Source organism: Orcinus orca, chromosome 2 (assembly GCF_937001465.1).
Source record: "Orcinus orca chromosome 2, mOrcOrc1.1, whole genome shotgun sequence".
In the NCBI taxonomy this organism is placed as follows: domain Eukaryota; kingdom Metazoa; phylum Chordata; class Mammalia; order Artiodactyla; family Delphinidae; genus Orcinus; species Orcinus orca.
The window spans coordinates 185,404,626-185,419,708 of NC_064560.1; the positions used below are offsets into that span (position 1 = coordinate 185,404,626).

General features: G+C 36.2%; 1 non-coding gene across 1 annotated transcript; it reads right to left on the minus strand.

The window, feature by feature from the left end:
- Window positions 1-9,577: 9,577 nt before the first annotated feature.
- On the minus strand, window positions 9,578-9,659 carry LOC117200308 (small nucleolar RNA SNORD83). Its single transcript, XR_004481788.1, has one exon. It is a non-coding gene; the product is annotated as a small nucleolar RNA SNORD83 (small nucleolar RNA).
- Window positions 9,660-15,083: the final 5,424 nt, after the last annotated feature.

Sequence of the window (15,083 nt, forward strand, 5' to 3'; positions counted from 1 at the left end):
GAGCACAGGCTCCAGACGCGCAGGCTTAGCGACCATGGCTCACGGGCTTAGCCGCTCCGTGGCATGTGGGATCTTCCCGGACCGGGGCACGAAGCCATGTCCCCTGCATTGGCAGCTGGACTCTCAACCACTGCGCCACCAGGGAAGCCCCATAACACTTTCTTGATGAGGCTGTGTGAATACATCACTCTTACACATTGCTGTTGAGAAAGGTGAATGGCACAACCTTATAGAGGGGAATTTGATAGTATCTAGCAAAATTATAGACAGTTACCCTTTGACCTAGTATTCCCACTTCTGGGAATATATTACAGAGATACACTGGTAAAATATGAAAATATATATAAACAAGGAATCCAATGCATTTTTTGTAAAGGTAAAATACTGGAAACAACCTAAATGTCTGCCAATAAATGACTAGTTGAATATACAGGTCCATCCCTGTAATGGAGCACTATGCAGCTGTAAAAAAGGAAAAGGGATGATTTTATATAATGCTATGATGTGATCACCAGGGTATACCAACAAGTGGGAAAAAGCAAAATGAAAAAAAGAACATATAGTGAGATACAATTTACCCCAAAAGGGAGTTCAGAATATCTAGAGTGTGCATATGTGCTTACATTAAAAATGAAAGAATAAACAAATTTAAATGGCTACCAATTAGTGAGACTGGGGAAGAATTTGAAGAAGACAGGAATAGAAGCTAAACTCTTCTGAATATAACTTTTGTAAACTTGACTTTGGAAATATTTGACTATGCAAATATTTGAAATTTATGAAAAATAAAAAATGTATAAAAATAAATTAACAAAAAGCAATTTATAAAAGTTGAAAGAAAAATGAAATGAAAGACCTTAACTGTATAGAATGTGGTTGTTATAACCACACAAAATGGAACTATCCCAAACCACTTTAAGACCAGTCATTTGACCATACATCATAATAGCATTTACCCAAGAAAAAAGGAAATGCAGAAGCAAACAAAACAAATAAACAAATAAACAAACAGAAAACTTCACACTCTTTTTTTTTTTTTTTTTTTTTTATGCGGTGCGTGGGCCTCTCACTGTTGTGGCCTCTCCCGTTGCGGAGCACAGGCTCCGGACGCGCAGGCTCAGTGGCCATGGCTCACGGGCCTAGCTGCTCCGCGGCATGTGGGATGTGGGATCTTCCCGGACTGGGGCACAAACCTGCGTCGCCTGCATCGGCAGGCGGACTCTCAACCATTGCGCCACCAGGGAAGCCCCACACTCTTTTTAATGATCCTTTGATCATGGAGCTGATGGTGGAGCTGATAGTGTTATTCTGGGCCTGTGACACGTATATTGGGGAATTAAGTAAATGAATAATTATACGGGTGCATCTGACCACTGTGATTTTTGGCAGGAGAGAAAAAACACGTGGAAAGACTGATGAGGTTAAGTAAAAACCATATTAAATTGGGTGTGTTAGTATTAAACTGCTAGAAATTTTTCCTTGTAAATATATGCATGTTGTAGAACTATGCACTGAAACAAGACTAATAAAAAAAAAGTAAATAAAGTTTCCAATAAAACTTTATTTACAAAAACAAGATTAAGTCCAAGGCCATAGTTTATTGTTCCTGATAAAGCTGAATTGATCTACTCACTCTTCCAGAGCACCCTTCATGCTACTCCCTCCATTTCTGCAGGTCCATGCCCTACTCAGGATTCATTCCAAAGGCTACTCCTTTAAACATCTTCCCTAAACATCTTAGTAAAGAATTCCTTCAGTGCCTATAACATGGTGCCTAACAGTCTTACTAGCCTGTTTTTTTTAGTTGTGTACCTGATTGTTTCTCTAATTTAAGGGCAAGGATGCCTCTGTTTGCCTCATAACTTCTGGTTTTCTGGCTTTGCTTATTCAACAAATATTTTGGCATAAATGTAAAGTGCACATGCAATGGGCATCTATGGCTTATGCCCAACAGCATCCATTCACTGTTCCACTAAAGGTCCAGTCCTTCCCTCACTCAGTCCTTATGCTGCACATAGAATGGAGCCCACTCAGGAATTCAGGGGTGTACCTCCAACTCCATCTTGGACAATCACAGCACTACCTTCTACCCACCTACAGTGATTGATTCAGAGATGAACATGTGATCAATGAGTCAATATGACAGACTCTTGCTGGAACTGCTGACCCACTGTCATTTCTTCATTTCCACCTGCTTTAGACATGGGATGATTAAGGCCAAAAATCTCCAGTTATTCAATGAGCACAAGGAGTCTGAGGTTAAAGCCAACTTGAAATAAAAGGAATAAATTGGTTAGAAAGACTGATTCCTGGAGAAATCATTTTAGCCTTCTGTACCAAGAACTTTAAGCAGTCTGTGGCCTCCAGACATGCCCCTGGCCCACAGCCTTCTCTTCGATATGAGGCAATAAATTCCCTTTTATCCTAAACCAGTTTGGGTTAGGTCTATATTATCTGCTACTAAAAAAAAAAAAAAAAAAAACCTGTTATTAACGTATGTTATCAATAAAGTTCAGAGGAATCAGTGAAATAATGACCCCACTATAAGGCATAGTAATCAGTGTCTAAAAATTATCTCTCCTTTCTATAACCAAAGATCACCCAAAAAGAGAATGCGACATATGATGCAACTTTTCAACATTTACTTCAGATCATTTCAAAACCATAGGAACTTTGAGAAATGGGGGAAAGGGAAGAGTTGGCATTTTATAGCTCATTTCAGAGGCCAACAATAGGTGTGACATTTATCTTCCATAACAAAGTATCTTGGGTGAAAATCATTAAGCATCGCTCTAGAAGTTCTCTCTTGGAGAATGTGACACTTGTTTTAAGGTTTAAAAAAAATCAGCAAAGTGAGGGGAGCAAGCCAAAATCTTCACTGAATAGAACCCAGGCAGTGACAAAATGTGGGTAAACAGAGAAGAGCAGCTTCTTTTAGTTGGTCTCTGAGCCACAGATTACATGGAACAAAACTGCTTTTCAAAATGTTTTCAGCTGGATGAAAAATGATGTTTGCTCTCTTTCATTTGAGGATTTTTCATATCTAAGAAATGGCCTCACCATAAAAATCACAGTTGAAATGAAAGAGCGAATATCAGCCTGACCATGAGACAATAGGTCTAGTTAAAAAGTTATTTATCGACATAAATGATCTTGCGTATCTGACACGTTTTTATGCAGAAAGGGATAGAGTAATAGATCCATGCTTTTATAATGCAATACCCTGTAACTAATTATTTTTTGAAAAACAATTTTGCATTCCTAACAATTTTATGAGGAAGCTAATGATTCAAATGATGAATGGCTATTCAAAAAAAAAAAAAGAAGAAGAAGAAGAAGAGAGAGACTGACTTCTTGTGGTTAATGGTTTATCATGGCTAATGAAAGAACACGACTCCTCCAGTTTTAGGGAGTGTTGCTCTGAGTGATGATAGGTACTAAAGATGTTTACAACTTTATCCAATGACTTGTATGTGAATCTTCTAAGGTGGATTTCCATGCATGTTGCATTATTTTGTTGCATATGCATATATTGTATTATGACTTCTTTAAACATTAAGAATGCTGAAAGAGGAATATCCAAATAGATTGCTGTTTTTGTTGAATTGGTGCTGGTAATCTCTTAACTTCTAGTTATTTCTCTTTGCTCTTTTAATATCTTATAACTTGTTGAACATAACTTTGAAGCAGAAAATATAGCAATGGAAATAAACGATACTGGGTTTTCTCCCTAGAGAGGTTCTTCTTAAGTGGAGCGAATTAAGTGGAGCAAAGCCTGGAGACATTTTTGGTTGTCACAATTGACGAGGCTGGGGTGGGGGGCAGTGGGGCGTGTACTGACATCTAGTGGGTAGAGGCAGGGATGCTGTTAAACATCGTAAATGCGTAGGACAGACCCTAACAGGTAACTATCTAATTTAAAAAGTCAATAGTACTGGCCATCTATTCCCCAAAAGGAGAATTTAAAGACTCAACTAAATGAAAAATTTTGGTTTCCTTCTCTCACTTACATCCAGACCAATTCTTTATTCTTTATGAAACATTAGCAATCTGATAATGCCTGTGAGAATGTATGACATCCCACCAGCAGCCAGACAATTTTTTTCCAGCCCCTCAACTAATGTGCTGCCCTCTTACTGCTTTCTGGTTGTCTCTTTAACTGAAATCATGTTATTGAAGAAGTTTCCAGCCATGTTCATGTCATCAGCTTCAGATGAACTCTTTCAGCATCTGGATGGCCATTTAGGTAATATGGGAGATGCAGGAGAATCTAATAAGGTTTCTTTCCACCTCCTAAGGTACTGGGAAGATGAATTCATGAGTTGGAACATAGAATATAAAATTTAAAAGACCACAATTTAGAATTGGATTCACGGCTTTAAACCAGTATTGTCTGCATTGTAAAGGTGATTAAATGGGAAAAAGAGGGGTAATTTCCCACTTGTTTCTAAAGTATATAGGTTCTATCTGAAGAAAAAAAAAAAGATTCTTTTATGGAATCTAATAACAAAATGGCAGTCACTTTAAGACCTAAAATATGATTTCAGTGCTTGGCTCAGAGAGTTGGTAAATGTGCCATTTTACGTTGGCTGACACCTCTGTGCAGAGTTCCAGAAGAGTCACATTCAGTCACATTCAGTCACAGCTTTGGCAGAATGCTATCACCCAGAGACCTTTTTATAAGACCAAAATTGATCAGTGCAATGTGAAACCCACCACATTATTGGATCACGTAGGTGAACCCAGTGGTCTGGAGCTTTATGAGGTAAAACCTACTTCCAAGTTTAAATACCTGCCACCCTGAGATGAATGGAAAAATAAAAACTAGCTTCTTCCAGACTTAGAATAATCGATTCTTATTGGATAAGAAATTGCAGGTAAATTACCCTGTTCTCAGAATAGGGTACTTATAAGGTTTTGTCTGTATAACGAATTAAGGAAATTAATTATCTAACATCACTAGTATTCTGGATATCTTCGGATATTCTCTTTCTGGAAGACTATACTCATATTTCAAGAGTCAGTGGATAAGAAGGGACATCAGTGGTTAGTATATGCTATTATTTGGAAAGGAAACACCTTTTTGTTTCATTTCAAAGATTTCAGGAGCCTAGATTATACACACTACCATTGAAATAAAAATGTAAAATATTAATAATTAGCTCTGAGGTGAGTTAGCTGACCTTAGTTAGTAGATCATTTAAAATACTATGGCTCTGGGCTTCCCTGGTGGCGCAGTGGTTGAGAATCCGCCTGCCAATGCAGGGGACACGGGTTCGAGCCCTGGTCTGGAAGATCCCACAGGCCGCAGAGCAGCTAAGCCCGTGAGTCACAGCTACTGAGCCTGCACGTCTGGAGCCTGTGCTCCGCAACAAGAAAGGCCGCAACAGTGAGAGGCCCGCGCACCGCGATGAAGAGTGGGCCCCGCTTGTCGCAACTAGAGAAAGCCCTCGCACAGAAACGAAGACCTAACACAGCCAAAAATAAATAAATAAATTTAAAAAAAAAATACTATGGCTCCTTCTCAGAGGGATTGAAAACATTTTTTCTAATACCCTATTTTGCATCATTTAGGTTGGTTCTGAAGAACAGTTTCCTGTGACACGTAAACCTATTATCGTCTGAGAATTATAATTTTAATTCTTCATAAAAATGCAAAGAGACATGAAAAGTGTTTGAGAGAAAGAGAATATTAACATGGAAATCAACCAGAGAAGCAACTCGTTTGAACCATGGTATGATATTTGATTCCTAAAACTTCTCTAAACATCATTTCCATCATTTAATGACTCAGGTTAAACAGAAATATCATTCCACTTGGAACTTTTTTTTGTTATAAAATATAATGATAGTTTTGAACAGTACTATGTGGTATAAACTCTTTTAAGCCTGTTCTAGAAAATGAAGAGAATTTTTCTTAATTAGACATTTCTAAGAAGAATGGTATTTCTTGGAAATTACATTTCCTACTAAAGCCTGTATTTTCCCTCTCCTTCTTCTGCAAACTTGATTCTAATTATCATCATTTAAATTTTTCTTATTCACTTATTAAAAACCTTGTATTTAGTGCTTCTTATATGCAAGACCCTCTACCAGACATAACTGAGAATATGGCAGCTCCTTTGCCTCTTCTTATCTTGAGATTATAGCAACTGTAGGAGAAGAAATTTAAAAAGAGGGCAAAGTGAAAAGAAAATAATAAAGTTTCATGAAGGAGTCTGTTTCATGCTGGTGTGGACAAACTATCTTGAGTCCCTGTGGTGTAAAATCCTATATACAAATGAAAGTGAAATGAAAAATTTCATTTATTTATGTCTGTGAAAATTTGATTAGTATTTGAAATATTAAAATAATGCAATGCATATGGGAAGCAATTTTGAGTAGTAGCAGCAACATATGCTTGAAATGCATACTTACTTATAACCCATTGCAAACATTATGAATAGGCCATATTTCTTTACAGAAATAAAATATCTGAATAAAATATAAGGAAAAACCTAAATGGAAAGAATAAGATATAAAAGAAAGAAAAGCAAATGAGGAAAGTCATTATGCCAAGGATGAAACAGCAATTTGTATTTTGTTATCTGAATTTTTAAAATATTATTTCTATTTAAATATTCCTATCGATCTTCTATCAATCTGAAGACTTCTATTAATCTGAAAAGTCATGAAATTTAAAAATCTTTACAACTGGAAAGTCTTCAAGTTTAATCTTGTCCAAATTTCTTGTTATTTCATATGAAGAATTGAGCCTGGAATTTAGTTAATTCTGTCTTTTTCCACCATCAGAGCTTGAAGTAACTCAACTGAATTTAGAATTGGATTTTTTTTTTCCCCAGATGAGATCTGAGATTTAGGATTCACATGTGAAAAGTAAGATACAAAAGCAATCTACAATCTACTGGTGCTGAGGACAAAGCAGTGACAGAATCTGATGCGTTGGGCAATGGAGGCTATTTCTTTTATTTTAATCACAAGTTGACATTAATATGAAAGGTAAAGGGTTGGATTTTTGTCTGTATGCATGTATTTATAAATGCTCTAGGCACTGGTATCCTAACTTGAATAATTGTTGAGTACTTTTCTGGAGTTGGGAGTTTGATGTGGTTGAATGGAAATTCACTGAGATAAAACTGTATTACAATGATTGTCAGGGGAGGCCCCTTTTGCCATTATACAAATGAGCCAAACACTAGAAAATAGCTCCAGTACATCTGCTTATAATGGTGTTTGGCATTTGAAACAAGATTATTTGGATCATCTGTGATATCTTAACAATGATCCAGTCCCCAGCTTGTTAATAATTCAAGCCTTTCAGTATAGAAATATTAAACTTGTTGTTTGTGCAGAAATAAATAAAATGTACGCTTTATTTTTACTCTGAAATGAACATTGTAAATAATTCTAAATGAAGTTCTTTTTTTTTCCAGTCATACACTCTGAATTTCCTGGGTACAGCAAGTAAAGAGACTTTACTAGGATGCAGGCTCTACTGCAAAGTCAACATTTTTTGTTTGGTTATAAAACATAACTATTAGAGATTGAGATGAAGAAACAGGAACCTTTACCTGATCAAAGAGTTAACACCATTTAAACAAAAACAACTCAGAAGTTAAGATTTTCCAAAAGAAAATAATGACAGTCAGTTAGTTTGTAAATAATACAGGTATAAATCCAGTCTTTGACTCTAATCTTGGGCAAGTACTCTTGGTTCATAACTGAACCCACATTGATAGTTCCCCTTCTTTGGCTCATTCTGAGAAACTCCTGGGGACCCCCAGATATACTATAAAAGAATCTCTGGGGAAAAGGTTTTTATTTAAAATACATATATATATATATATATATATATATATATATATATATATATAGCTTTATATATTTTTTTAATATCTTTATTGGAGTATAATTACTTTACAGTGGTGTGTTAGTTTCTGCTTTATAACAAAGTGAATCAGCTATACATATACATATATCGCCATATCTCTCACTCTTGTGTCTCCCTCCCACCCTCCCTATCCCACCCCTCTAGGTGTTCACAAAGCACCGAGCTGATCTCCCTGTGCTATGCGGCTGCTTCCCACTAGCTATCTATTTTACATTTGGTAGTGTATATATGTCCATGCCACTCTCTCACTTCATCCCAGCTTATGCTTTCCCCTCCCCATGTCCTCAAGTCCATTCGCTATGTATGCGTCTTTATTCCTGTCCTGCACCTAGGCTCTTCAGAACGATTTTTTTTTTTTAGATGCCATATATATGTCTTAGCATATGGTATTTGCTTGTCTCTTTCTGACTTACTTCACTCTGTATGACAGACTCTAGGTCCATCCACCTCACTACAAATAACTCAATTTCGTTTCTTTTTATGGCTGAGTAATATTCCATTGTATATATGTGCCACATCTTCTTTATCCATTCATCTGTCAATGGACACTTAGGTTGCTTCCATGTCCTGGCTATTGTAAATAGTGCTGCAATGAATATTGTGGTATATGACTCTTTTAGAATTATTGTTTTCTCAGGGTATAATGCCTAGCTTTATATTTTTAAAAGTTTTTAATGATCTATCAAATGTGGGGACCACTAGTCTGGGTGAAACATTTTAATCAAAATAGGATTTAGAAGAACAGAGATTGAAGTCAATTTCTTTTTCTTTTTTTTTTTTGCAGTATGCAGGCCTCTCACTGTTGTGGCCTCTCCCGTTGCGGAGCACAGGCTCCGGACGTGCAGGCTCAGTGGCCATGGCTCACGGGCCTAGCCGCTCCGCGGCATGTGGGATCGTCCCGGACCGGGGCACGAACCCACGTCCCCTGCATCGGCAGGCAGACTCTCAACCACTGTGCCACCAGGGAAGCCCGAAATCAATTTCTTATAGAATGAAAATCTTTCAAATATAATGGGAGCTCAGTATATTAAGGAACATCAGTATGGAAAGGTAACTTATTTAATAATTTATTGTCCCATGAAATTCACTGGGTTGATAGTGTTGGGGTTTTGTGTAGAATAAAAAGTTTTCTTACAATAGAATCTATTTGCTCTGGATCCTGTCACCTAATGAATGAATCTCTGACATCTTAGTGAAGAAATTTTACATAAATTAAATCAAATTATAACTCAGGCTCATCCAGTCCTCCAATTTATGGCCTTGCAAGGTGACTTGGTTTGTGTTTGCTTTGGCGTGCCATAAACTTTTGACTAAAGATAAAACACTAAATATGTTATATATATTTTATGCCTGATTTGTTTGTATCCAGGAATTTTACAAAACAACGATTGTTCCAGATTCAAGGTGACTTTGAAATGAATTCATTCAATAAACATTTATGAAATCTGTGTCAGGCCCTAATTTGTCTGATAAAGTAAAGCTCTTTTGTTAGTTTAGTATCCATTAAAAGTATCACAAATCATGTATTGATTTTTTTATACACATATTAAAAAGTATCAGGTAACAAAATGTGTTGGAAATGGGCTGATGCAGTTGTTAAGTATGAAGTACCAGGAATGCACAATTGGCTCCTTAGTCTTATTTCTGTTAAGTTCAAAGTCATTTATTGCACGGCTGTGATGTTCAAGGCATCAGTTAAGTGTGAGAGATACAAATGTGGACCCTGCATTCTATGAGCTCACAATTTAAAGTGAAAACATCAATAGCCTAAAGAGCTGGTATTTGTGTCTCTTCAGCATATCACAAATTATCTGATTTTAAAAAATAAAAATGAACATATTCCAACAGAAAAAAGTCTAAGGAATCTTTAATGGAAAATATGAAGATGATATATTAAAAATGTTGAGCTTCCCTGGTGGCGCAGTTGTTGAGAGTCCACCTGCTGATGCAGGGGACACGGGTTCGTGCACCGGTCTGGGAAGATCCCACACGCCGCTGAGCCTGCGCGTCCGGAGCCTGTGCTCTGCAATGGGAGAGGCCACAGCAGTGAAAGGCCTGCGTACCGCAAAAAAAAAAAAATAAGTAAAAAAATAAATAAATCATGTTATATGTTGTATAATTGTAGAAGACCTAAGAACAACATTTTATTCAATGTAGTCAGCATTATTTTTATGATGGTTTTGACTTTTGTCAGATCTGAGAGCTACATTTAAGAATTTAACTCGCACATTTACTTATATATTGAGGTCAGAGCTCCTAGAATGCCTGCATCCTGCTGACAAAACCAGCTTTTAATAATGATCTTGTATCACCTCCATAAGTAATTATACTTGCTCAAGATTCAATTTGACAAAACGTACGTTTACTGTACAGCTATTGTGCTATAGTAAGATTCAAGTATTGATGGATATGTTTTATAATTTCTTACTATGTTTTACCCATATTTGATTTTTTATGACTTCAAATATCAATTGAGGAAAAAGAGATATATTGGGTTGGCCAAAATGTTTGTTCAGTTTTTTCCATAAGATCTTCCTCAAACTAGTTTCAGTTGTTCAAAAAATGTGTTTCTAGTTTACCAAGTCCCATTCCACATGCCATTGCCAATACTGCTATGACTCAAAATGTAAGTAAAAATCACAATTCAGCTGGGGGATCCCCTATCAAGAGCCAGAACAGTCCATGGCCAGTAGAAATCCAAAGATTGGTGCAAAGTTTCAAAGAATTATGGCCTCATCTGACACCCCTTTGCCTCTATCTTCACATATATGCATTCTCTGTGCTGTGTCATGTTGCTCTAGATAGGAGATTCAACAATATATTAGTTGCAGAAACAACAAAAATGAATACATATACAATAACAACATGAAATATTTGTGAATATAGAAAACTTTTCCAAAAATTTAAAGGGAAAGAGACAAAGAAATGGTTACCTTCATCCTAATTTCCTAATCTCTCACTGGGAGGCTCTCTCTCCTTCAGTCTCATCCACGTTCTTTCAGTGGAGCCAGTACCATCCCTAAGTAGAGGGATCTCATGCTCCTGGATGGAGTGGCCATAAGAGAGATCAGCATATTATCAGGTTTAAAGAGACAAAAGAAGATTTTGACTGGAAAGACTCTTGGCTGCAGGGTTTCAACCTGGAAACGCCCAGAAGCCATCTTGTGATGACAGGGAAATGAAAACAACACAGGTGGAAAAGAATGAAGAAATACATCTTGCTCACCTAGTTCAAGGCCTGAGTCCAGTCAATCTGCTTTTTGACTTGCAATTAAGGGAGGCAGTGAATTTTGGTTTGTTTCTTAGCTTCTTTTGCCACTTGCACCTGAAAGACTCCTAACTGATAGAAAGACTGGAGACATTGTCAATTATGTGATCCATTGTCTCATATAAAATTAATGTGAAAATATCTTTAAAGAATTCATAGGCAGGGAAAAATTTTTCTTTCATGCTGAGCTTTCTTAGTTAAGGTAATGTGAATTAGATAATATACCATATTTCAATATTGTTTTAGTTACCATAATTAAAGCAATTGCTTAATTTTCTGCCCCCATACAATAAAAAACTTTGGCTCGGTTGGAGTACTGTCATCTTTCCACAGTCTTATTTATTTCCCCATTATATTTTATTTTTATTTTAATATTCTCTCTGTGTCATTGTCTTTCACTGAAAGCCATTTTAATGGCATGTTTTTTTTAATTTTTCAGAATAAAATAGAATAAATCATCTAAATTTCTCCATCATTAGATAGGAAATCCTCCTGTAGAAATGCCATTTGCCATAATATCAAAGCTTTGCATTGAATAACGAACATTCTGAATTAATAAAATAACACTGGTATAATTTAACAGATAATCAGATTGTTAAGGCTTTCCAGGAAGTTACTCAGAATTATAGGAATGGGACAAAAAGATGACTCTGTACAAAATTCATTCATTGGTTTTAAATTAATAAATCAAAGAAAACATACTTTCGTTTTTAATGATGAATTTTTATATTGCCATTGAACTAGTGAATGTACATTATATATATACAATATAAATATTCATGTATATGTATGTATATATATATATATACATATATATGTATATATATGTGTATATATATATATATACATATATATGTATATTCACATACCCCTCTATCCCACATAGATAATTGGTTTTTATTTTTCAAACCAATGAAAGAATAAAAACATACCACAAGGAAAAATAAATTTTAAAGAATATCTGGTTTCTCTTCTGGCCTCTCTTAACTATCTATACTAAGGAGGCAGATAACAGTGGAAGGTGATTCTGAAATAACAATACTGATTTCAGACTTACTTCCAGGATGATAGAATAATTTCCCCATCTCTCACTGTGTTGATAGATAAACCTAGATGGTGTAAGCAGTGTCTAAAATCCTAAATTGAAGGGGAATAATGTGATTCAAGCAACCAGAAACACAGTAATGTATGGGTAAATTCAGCCCAAGGAAGAAATTTGCTGAAAGGATAAGAAGATGTTCAATGGATCAAAGAATATACAGAAGAACTAGAACTTCTACAAAACAGGGCCCTGTTCTAAGGACCTATTAGAAATAAATGGGCAATAATTCCCTTTGGGGACCGGCAGAAGTGATGAACGGGCAGCATTTATCTACCTTATGCCTCCCAGATACAGACTGATGATTCCTGGAGAGTCTGAGGTCTACACTTCACTCACTCACTCACTCACCCACTCTCGGTTACGGGAGTTGAGACTCTGGTTGGCAATGACTTGAAGAGCACAGACACTGGGAGAGACTGTTTCTCAAAGGAATACCAGGGAGCTGCTTCCAAAAGACATGGAAACGGATATTAATTAGGCCAAAAATATAATGTCCACTACACAGAATGGGCTGAAATCCAAATCAGCTTAGAAGGAGAGAGGTAGTAAGAAGCTGATTGACAAGATAAAGAAAAGTAAAGCCATCAACTCAAGTAAAATAATCTGAGAATGTTTATACACTCTTTCCAAAGACAGGTCCTAAGTTGTAGCTTATGATACTGTGTTTGTGAATAGTTATTTCAAAGGGGAGAACAAGTCAATTCTTTTTTCCTTTCCAAGTTTCCTAGATAGGGAAGCAAACACACTGTAATCTTTTTCAAACAGTGAAGGCTAGATTGGCTTTGCTTTCTTCTGACCCAGTTGGTGATACCCATTTTATCCATTTATATAGCTTCTTAAGCTTTTACCTCTTTATCTGTTGTGTATAAGATAGTTTGCTGCTCTGTGTGCTTAGCGCCAGATGTTTCTTCCTTTTACCCTGAGTTACACAGATATACACATGTATTTGAGGTTGTAATATTTTAATGATTATTTCTATTAATGGGCTGCAAGTGCCTTCTACAAGGTTCTTTTTAAAGAATGGATCCCAGTCCTAACATGCATCTTGGAATTTGAAACCTAGAAATGTATAGAATTTACATTTATATGACAAGGCATTAGTTCTTCATCATCTGATTTTAATAATTTCAAGACAATGCTATGTCACAATTTTATCAGGAAAGTAATTTTTGGTGAATCAGTCAGTCTTGTTACTGATTCTTTTCCCTAATAATTAAATGAAAGGAGTCATAACACATTTTTCTATTGAAGGCATGAAGTTCATTGCTTTATTTGTGATTTACCAGTGGTTTTAGTATATTCACAACATTGTACAACCATGGCCACTATAATTCCAGAACATTTCCATCACTTTAAGAAGAAACTGCATACAAATTATAAATTTTTTTGTTCTAGTTCTGTGAAAAATGCCATTGGTAATTTGATAGGGTTTGCACTGAATCTGTAGATTGCTTTGGGTAGTATAGTCATTTTCACAATATTAATTCTTCCAATCCAAGAACACGGTATATCTCTCCATTTGTTTGTGTCATCTTTGGTTTCTTTCATCAGTATCTTATAGTTTTCTCCATACAGGTCATTTGCCTCCTTAGGTAGGTTTATTCCTAGGTATTTTATTCTTTTTGTTGAAATGGTAAATGGTATTGTTTCCTTAATTTCTCTTTTTGATCTTTGGAAAACAGTATGGAGGTTCCTTAAAAAAACTAAAATTAGAATTACCGTATGACTCAGCAATTACACTACTGGGCATATACCTAGAGAAAACCATAATACAAAAAGACACATGTACCCCAATATTCATTATAGCAGTATTTACAATAGCCAGGATATGGAAGCAACTTAAATGTCCATTGACAGAGGAATGGATAAAGATGTGGAACATATATACAATGGAACATTACTCAGCCCTAAAAAGGAATGAAATTGGCTCATTTGTAGAGATGTGGATTGACCTAGAGAATGTCATACAGAGTGAAGTAAGTCAGAAAGAGAAAAACAAATACTGTATATTAACGCATATATGTGGAATCTAGAAAAATGGTATAGATGATCTAACTTGCAAAGCAGAAATGGAGACACAGGGCTTCCCTGGTGGCACAGTGGTTGAGAATCTGCCTGCCAATGCAGGGGACATGGGTTCGAGCCCTGGTCTGGAAAGATCCCACATGCCGTGGAGCAACTAAACCCGTGCGCCACAGCTACTGAACCTGCGTGTCTGGAGCCTGTGCTCTGCAACAAGAGAAGACCGTGACAGTGAGAAGCCCGTGAACCACGATGAAGAGTGACCCCCACTCGCCACAACTAGAGAAAGCCCTCGCACAGAAACAAAGACCCAACACAGCCAAAAATAAATAAATAAATAAGTAAATTTAAAAAAAAAAAAGAAATGGAGACAGATGTAGAGAACAAATATATGGATATGAATGGGGAAAGGGAGGTGGGAAGAATTGGGAGATTGGGATTGACACATATACACTATTGATACAACATATAAAATAGACAACTAATAAGAACGTACTATATAGCATAGGGAACTTTATTGAATGCACTGTGGTGACCTAATGGGAAGGAAATCCAAAAAGAGGGGATATATGAATATGTATAGCTGATTCATTCTGCTGTACAGTAGAAACTAACACAACATTGTACAGCAACAATACTCCAATACAAATTAATTAAAAAAAGAAAAAGAAACTGCATACCCATTAGCAATTACACTCCATACCCCCTCCCTCCACCTTCATCCAGCCTCTGGCAAACACTATTATATTTTCTGGCTCTATTAATTTACCTTTACTGGACCCTTCAGAATCATAAATGGA